Below are 7,350 nucleotides of genomic sequence, written 5' to 3' on the forward strand. Positions count from 1 at the left end.
CACTCAATTAGACAATACCCCCCATCTATTAATAGTCAATAGTCCAATTTCCACAAGTGTCGGTCTTTTGCCCAAACCTTAATTATGGTACAAAATCCAATAACCCCGTCTTAATATTTAGTCAAACATCACGATTACTTCGGCTTAAATAAGCATAATAATAACTTAGTTACGAGACATTAATTTAAAAAGGAAGAACATAACTTACAGTGATTATTAATCGCGTAGCGTTACACGGACAGAGTTCCTACTTTAAAACCCGTAAAACATTTCTTACAATAACCCAATTATTATTAATCTTAAATTAAACTTAATATTATAAATATAAATATAAATTACATAAGAAAGAAAGAAGATTGGAAAAAGGTGTATCTAAATCATCGATTTAGATGGCCTTTTATAGGCAAATGATAAATTAAAATTTTCACTTATGACCCCTGAACTATGCTCAATTAACAACTTTTTATTATTTAATATTATTCTTATTATGAATTATTTAAATATTATATTATATTCTTGTGCATAGTTGACTCATAATTTTTACACCGTTGCGTCGAGCGTTGAGAGTTGACTCATGTCCTGGTTCCGGATTTTCGAACGTCCTTTCGTACAATTTTATATCGTGTACTTTGCGTTTTGTAACTTGTACTCTTGTCATTTTTAGACGTTCTTCATCAATAATTTGAACCTTTTTGATTGTATCTTGTACTTCCGAGCTTTTTGGACCTTTGTGTCTTCAATTCGTCGTTTTCGCCTTTTGTCTTCGCACTTATTTAATATAAACGAATATTACTTGAAAATAGAACAATTGCAACTAAAATCTTGTCTTTCTTGAGGGATAATGCTATGAAATATATGTTCCTTTTTAGCCTTATCAATAAGCTAGGTGACATAACTATCCACCCTTAATAATCCCCTAACCAACATTTTTAAAGATAATTAGCATTGGTGTTGACAGCATCAGAGATAGTAGAGTCATCAGTGTCAGATGAAAGAGTTATGATTGGAGTCTCATTCCAAAAGGTGAGAGGAATGGTTGACACGGGACGAGGAACCCTTAGAGGAGTTATCACACCAATATGTCGAAATAAGAAGTTAAGATGGATAGAGTAGGGGAGTGAATGATTGGGTAGTTCACCAAGGTTTCTCATTCTTTGAGTCATGATGTATGCAACATTCATGGCGTCGTTAGAGAGAAAGGACCATAGAAGGGCCACTTCAATTATCGATAGATGAATGACATGAGCTACAAAAGATGTTGTGTCGAATGATGGTCAAGAGGAGTTAAAGATCATGGAAAATCTCGGAGTCTTGAACAAGGATTCGATGGTTGAGGTTGTTAGGTACACCCGATTTAGTGATGGTATAGTGTACCTCTTGTGTCTAGTGGGTAGGATGCAATGATCGAAGATCAGTTCAAGGAGTGCAGAAACGATGACCATGTGAAGGAATCTCCATAACCGAGGCAAAGTAAGAGAGAGGCCAAGAGTGAGTCTTATTACAAAGTTGAAATTTGACTCGTTTTGGGTGGACAAGTTCAAAGTTGGCATAAAACTCCCGAATAAGAGATGGGTAGATGACTTCATCTAGGTTCAAGAAAGAGACGCATCCTTTTTGAGTAATTGACGTGTGAAGGTTTGGAAACTCATTGTAGTGAACGACTCTTTCTTTAAGAAGGGTTCTAGTTTCCATTTGTTGACGGTGATATGCCGCACACTGTCTTTGTGTGTTGGTCATTTTATAGGAACGTGAACATTTTAGCAAAGGAATCATATTTACAACATGTTTTTGAAAACCTATACGCTAAACATATGTCGATTAATTCTTGTCTAGATGCTTTTTGAAAACAAGTGAGTTGTGCCATATTTGGAAATATAGAAAAGTTTCAACATTTCAATTTATATTTGCCGAAATTTTACAAGTGTCATGAGATTGATATTTATCATGAAGTCTTGGTCAAACATTTGTGTGTGTATGAGTGGTTTTTAATAAATTTCATGAATTTTTAACATTTGTGTGTGTATGATTGGTTTTTAATAAATTTCATGAATTATGCAAGAAAAAGTTCTTACATGACACCCTATTAGTACTGATTTTCAAAAGAATTTTGACACAATGGATGAGTTGTGCATCAAAACAAGTGTTCCTATTATTATGAAAGACACTAAATATATTCTCATGGAAGATTATGTAAAAAGTATGAGAGCACATGAGAAAACTTTTAAAAATAAGCAAAGTTTAAGATTTTGGATGCTTACCTTAAAGGACCACTAAAGATGTTTGTGAGAAAGGAGACAATGAGATCCGGGATCTAGTGGTTGCAGTTTAAAGAAAGAGTGGGGTTGGTGAAAAGGTTATTTAGATAATAAAGATGGTGAGAAACAGACAAAATAGCCGTCAGCTGATGTGTAGTCAAGGCTACGATCGACTGTGCTTCGACTGCACGGGTTCTGTTGAATTTTTACTAAGGCACATGTTCCATCATTCCCAACTCATTTCTAAGCAAAGTAAAGGTTTCCTTTTTAAGAGGCATAGTAAAGATATCAACTATATTTTCTATGAAATCTACCTTATCAATCACAATATTTTCTTTTCGGACATGATCACGTAAAACTGGTGCCTAATGTCTATGTGTTTAGTCCTAGAGTGTAATATTTGATTTTTAGATAGGTCTTTAGCAATTTTATTATCACAACATATAGGTATTTCAAAGGAGATGATACCATAGTCAATGAAGGTTTGTTTCATCTATAGTACTTGTGCATATGCTCTTCCCACAGCAACATATTTCGCTTCGGTAATGGATAGTGCAACATATGCTTGTTTCTTGGAGAACCATGATGTTAAGCAAAGAACAAAAAATGCACATACACCGCTTGTACCCTTTCAAGTATCTAAAGATTCTTTTAACCGCTTTAACGTGTGAAATTTTGAGATTTTCTTAGAATCTTGCACACAAGCACACGCTATACACGATGTCGGGCCAACTTGCCATTAAGTATAATAGAGATCCTATCATCCCTCTATACTTGGTGCTATCGAATGATTCTCCTTTTCCTTTGTGAGTAAGCTTTGCATTAGTGGCCATAGGAGTAGCCATTGGCTTCGAGTTTTGCATTCCAAACTTTTTGAGCATTTCATGAATGTATATTTGTTTATTGATGAACATTCCATCTTCTAGTTGCTTAATTTGAAGTCCGAGAAAGAACTTGAGTTCACCGATCATGCTCACTTCGAACTCATCATGTGTTAACTTAGAAAACTCATTGCTAAGAGATTCGTTAGTAGAACCAAATACAATATCGTCAACATATATTTGAACAATAACCAAATCATTTTCATGCTTTATGATGAATAATGTATTATCATGTTTCCCCATTTCATATCCGTGATTAATGAGAAAAGTTCTAAGTCTTTCATACCAAGCTTTAGGAGCTTGTTTGACTCCATATAGGGCTTTCTTAATTTTTAAAACATGATATGGTTTTTCAAAATCTTCAAAGCTCAGAGGTTGTGACACATATACTTCTTCATTTATGAAACCATTTAGAAAGCACTTTTGATATCCATTTGATAAATTTTTAGATCTTTGGCACATGCATATGCAAGAAGTATTCTAATGGACTCTAACATAGTTATGGGAGCAAAGGCTTCATCAAATCAATTCCTTCTTATTGGCTATACCCTTGAGCGATCAACCTAGCTTTGTTTCTAACAACCTTCCCATCTTTGTCTAGTTTGTTCCTATACACCCATTTGGTTCTTATGATATTATTCTCACTTGGTAAAGGAACCAAATCCCATACATCACTCCTTTGGAATTGATTTAAATCCTCTTGGATGGCTTCCACCCAACTTTTATCTAATAAGGCTTCCTTAATGTTTTTAGGTTCTATTTGAGAAATGAATGCATAGTTTGCAACTATATTAAAGATTTGTGATCGTGTGGTTCTAGTGTTGATATCTCCTATGACTTGTTCTATTGGATGATCCTTAATATGTTTAAGGTCAGTTGTGAGCTCTAAGTTATCTTTACTAGGGTCATCTTCCAAATGAGATTTGATATCGCCGGAATGGATGGTTACGTTTATCGTATAACGAAGTTACCCGAACGAGTCTCTGTAGGTAGTAGTGATGAATTATATTTATAAGAGAGGGGCCTAAATCTACTTTTTAACTTTGCAAGTTGATGTGTCAAAAGTGTGTACAATAGTGCTTAATTTGCCTTTCAACTTTTAAATTTATAAAACCTTTATTTACTTTTCACACCCTAACGAGCAACAATACCCGATCAGATGTAGCATTTTAGGTTATCGTCCCAAAAGAGTGTTGAAGCATTTTAAGTTGCTTTATTATGTAGTCTAATTCTTATTAAAGAACTAGAAATATATATATTTAGTATTTTCAATTGTTGTTTAGATTTGGAATATTATCTCTTAGGAAAGAGATAATAGGAGGTACTTTCTTAGTAAACTAAGGAAAAAAAATAAGGATGTAGATAAAATAAACTATATAATTTAGAAAGTTAATACATGAACGAATAACTTGTATGGGAAACATATTAAGTAAGTTACATAACTCATATTAACACAAAGCAAGAAAGTAATCATAGACCAACTATTATTCCTAAAAGGCTAAGCTAAGTGTCGCATATCATTCATTAAGTAGGACTTAAATAAGTGAATGGTCAAAACTAATATCTTAATTCTTAGTGTTCAATTTAATCACATGACACATACCAGTTTAATCTTATGATGAGGATTAATTAACATGCAAATTGATTAACAAATAGATATACAATTAAACTCAATTAGATTAACTCAAGTTAGTAGTTGAAAGCCAATCTTTACCAAGTTTTCATGCAATCATAAACTAAACACATACAAATGAAGGAGCTTTTATTTAGCCTAACAATATTAAATTCTATTATATAAGCGTATTTTAAATTCAACGAGTTTATCACTACCAATATTGTTTATCTTAGGTGCATGCAATCCAATTACCAAATTTGATGGACTAGATCTAAACAAGTAAAGTGAATCGAATAATAGATCATCAAATTAAGTATTAATTAACCCTAAAATCATGTTACCTAGTCATTAAGAATGGAAAAAAAGTTTATTAAATCATGGCAGATTCAAAACAGTTTAAACATTCAATACAGAAACCAGATTATACAGAACTGGAAAAAAACAGAAACTGTACAAAATGAAGCACAAAGCCAGCGGCTAGGCTCAGCCAAGCTGGCGGCTTGGACTGAGGAAGCTGGCGGCTTCATCGGTTTCCCAGATAAAGTTTAGTTTTCATTCAAATAACCACTATGAACGTTTAGTTCATAATGGTATACGAACAGTATGATACAACATTAAATAAAATAAAAGAAAGACAATAAAATAAAATAGACTGTATCTTAAAGTAAAACGAAAATAAAAGTTGAATAAAAGTCAATTATAACTTGAATGAAACTTGATTATAATGTTGAAACTTAAATAAAACCCTAAAAACTTAGAGTTTTCATAATTAGGTGAAAACCCTATAAAAGTAAATGAAATTGTACATTGAAAACTGTAAAATCCATCATCTATTTATAGTGTACAGATTCGGTGGCCAAGCCGACGGCATCCCTTGGTCGGTTACTCCTTCTCCAAGTAAAACCTAATCTTCAAGCCAAGAAAACGCGTATCTGTTGTGCCTAAGTTGGCGGCTTCAGTGACAAGCCGGTGGCTTCAATAATCTGTAATCTTTCTGATTTAGTTGCCTTATTTAACAGTTTCTTGGGCTTTAAGTACACGAAACTTGTCCAAGCCGGCTGCTTTGTTGCCAAGCCGGGGCTTGAGTGCTTGATCCCCAAGTTACCGAATTTCTGCATTTTCTTTGGATTTTTGGATTATTCTAGAATGTTGACCAAGCCGGCGGCTTCTTTTATTCCTAGCCAGCGGCTTCACACGTTTTCCTGCAACTTTTTTCATTTTGATCCTATTTAACACATTTCTCAAATAAAAATACTAAAAATACTTTTTTCTCATTTTTACCCATTTTTGTGTGTTTAAGTGTTCAAATTGACATAAAAATACCAAGATAACTCCTGAAAATGTTATGAAAAACTAGTATAATTGATGTTATGCGAGGTGTATACGAAATACTATTATTTTTATTACGAAATACGATACAATTTACACAAGTTATTTATCTATTTATAAAGTGGATATACCTAAACCTTGCTACAACACTTATAGGCAGTGTACCTAATCGTAGAGTAGTGTAGTTTTTAGTAAGTCCGGTTCGTTCCACAGGGAGACGGCTTATTGCGTACACTATATTTTTAAACAATTATATTTGTATATATATATATATATATATATATATATATATATATATATATATATATATTAGTAATATAGTAGTATTATTATTATTATAAAAAGGGGGTTTTACCGTTTAATGACCGGTTTGTCGATTTTAAATAAAGCGTAAAGATAAATGACGATAATATAAATGACAGAATTTAAATTGCGATAAAGTAAATTGCAGTAATTAAAGTGACAGTAAATAAAGGTACGATGAAATATGAAATAAAAGTATTATGCTTATTTAAACTTTCGTAATCATGATGTTTGACGTTTTGATTAATTGTTACCTGGGTTAATTATCCTTTGTCCTGGTTTATTTGATACCGATCTGGTTTTTGTCCATAATAGTCCATCGGTCATAATTATAAAATGATCGTCAAATTAACCTTATTCCCGAAGTCAAATATTCCAACTAATTAGGGATTCAAACCGTAACAAGGTTTTAATACTTTGTTTAATGATTACACCAGGTTATCGACTGCGTGTAATCCAAGGTTTTATTACTTTGTTAACAATTACACCAATTATCCTTGTATGTAATCCACCCCTGTTTTAATGAGATATGAATATTAATTTACCCACTTGATCAGAATGAATAATCAATTACCCAACCCGAATAATTAATTAAATGATCGTAAAAGATGTCGTATAAACGTCACTAAATAGAACATACATAATCATTTTAATAATTATTAGATTAACTAATTTGAAGATAGGTTCGACAGATTCTAATGAGTTATCATTCGATTAGACAATACCCCCTATCTATTAATAGTCAATAGTCCAATGTCCACAAGTGTCGGTCTTTTGTCCAAACCTTAATTATGGTACAAAATCTAATAACCCAAACTTAATTTTAAGTCCAACATCACGATTACTTTGGCTTAAATAAATATAATAATAACTTAATTACGATACATTAATTTAAAAAGGAAGAACATAGCTTACAGTGATTATTTATCGCGTAGCGTTATCCGGACAGAGTTCCGACTTAAAACCC

Source organism: Rutidosis leptorrhynchoides, chromosome 5 (genome assembly GCF_046630445.1).
Source record: "Rutidosis leptorrhynchoides isolate AG116_Rl617_1_P2 chromosome 5, CSIRO_AGI_Rlap_v1, whole genome shotgun sequence".
Taxonomy (NCBI): domain Eukaryota; kingdom Viridiplantae; phylum Streptophyta; class Magnoliopsida; order Asterales; family Asteraceae; genus Rutidosis; species Rutidosis leptorrhynchoides.